The following is a 1,808-nucleotide window of genomic DNA, read 5'->3' on the forward strand; positions in this document are numbered from 1 at the left end:
CCATCCATCCATCCATCTCCCACTTCCCTGAGGGCCTCCCAAGTGCTCAGTACTGTGTTAGGCAAACAGCAAGACAAGGAGATCTGGAAGCATTAGTACTGGCTGGAAAATAAAGAGTCTCTGTATTACTGACCTTAGCAAAGTAATCCCAGTGAACTCTCAAAAACAACTTTGACTAGTTAACTAATTAATTTGGAGACTGGATGCATTCTTAAGCATTACTGACCTTAGCAAAGTAATCCCAGTGAACTCTCAAAAACAACTTTGACTAGTTAACTAATTAATTTGGAGACTGGATGCATTCTTAAGCATTACTGACCTTAGCAAAGTAATCCCAGTGAACTCTCAAAAACAACTTTGACTAGTTAACTAATTAATTTGGAGACTGGATGCATTCTTAAGCATTACTGACCTTAGCAAAGTAATCCCAGTGAACTCTCAAAAACAACTTTGACTAGTTAACTAATTAATTTGGAGACTGGATGCATTCTTAAGCATTACTGACCTTAGCAAAGTAATCCCAGTGAACTCTCAAAAACAACTTTGACTAGTTAACTAATTAATTTGGAGACTGGATGCATTCTTAAGCGGTAACCTAATTTTATTTAACCAGTCTTCTAGGGTAACCACTGCCTTTTCTATCTTACTCCCAGTGGAGCTGTGAGGATGAAAAATTCTAGTTAGGAGCACAACACAAGATAATGTTTATATATGACTGAGTATGCACACTAACTCCATTCTAGAAGCAAAAGTAAAATTTTATGAGGAATCCAGGATTCTGGATTATTCACCCAACATTTGATGTAGGGCAGGAAGAGCCGACTATCCCATTGACTGAATTTACCCCTTGTGCCCAAGACAGCGTTAGCTAAGAAGATTCTTGGTTAGCATAAGAAGAATTTCATTCTAAGTTTCCTTTTAATGCAACCAAATATTATAAATTAATTGTTTAATAAGTATTAGCCTAATACATCATCTGTAAAGGCAGTGGGCCTGTCTGGATTTAAAGCTTGGGTCCTTCCAATGTGGAAGCTGGGTGCAACCAGCCTTGTTATTTAATCTCTCTTAAGGCTTCAGTTCCCTCATCTGTAAAGTATAAGAATAATAACCCTGATAGCAGCGTTGAGAAAATTAAATAAAATGAGTTAAATAAAATATGATCTTAAAATAATATTCTTCTCTGTAATTAAATTGGCTCTGGGTATTCTTGCTAAAAAGTAAGAGTGCCTGGTAGTATACATAACCTAGAATAAGATTAATATGAAGCTCATTGGGAATAAATTTAGAAATCATAAAAAAAAAAATTGCTCTATTTTGAAAATGAAGTTGATAACCACATTCTTCGGAAGATGAAATAATTTGATCACCATATTCCTCTTCACTGAATTTCCCTTCTGCTGGGCTAGTCAGCTGATATAGATTCTTATCATCCCACGTTTCAGCCAGTTCTGCACTCCACCCCATCCACTTGTATATGAAGCACATTCTGAACTGCACTTTTAAAAATGTAAAGTTTAAGTCATAGAGGAGACCACATAAGGCCTTGTCTTAAAGACAATGCATTCTCAGAAAGAAGTCAATGATTTATACCATGTTTCAGAGCTAGTTACTGGGGATTTGTAATCAGTCATTGGTCCTTTAGGCCAGTGAGCAATCTAGGTCATTGATTTTAAATTCCCCTAAGTCAATAAGGTGGCCAGGGACCAAGATTGTTATCAGTTGCTACTAGTTTACTTAAGCAAACTACTAATGCCTGCCTGGATGAAGCACAAGTTGCAATCATGATTGCTGGGAGAAATATCAACAAT

General features: G+C 36.6%; 1 protein-coding gene across 1 annotated transcript in view; it reads right to left on the minus strand.

Annotated features, from left to right (window-relative positions):
* ARHGAP42 (Rho GTPase activating protein 42) overlaps window positions 1-1,808 on the minus strand; it is a 349,865-nt gene that overhangs the window by 15,427 nt on the left and 332,630 nt on the right. The window lies entirely within an intron of this gene.

The sequence above is a fragment of the Bison bison genome, unplaced genomic scaffold (genome assembly GCF_000754665.1).
Source record: "Bison bison bison isolate TAMUID 2011002044 unplaced genomic scaffold, Bison_UMD1.0 scf7180017864262, whole genome shotgun sequence".
NCBI classification, from domain to species: Eukaryota; Metazoa; Chordata; class Mammalia; order Artiodactyla; family Bovidae; genus Bison; species Bison bison.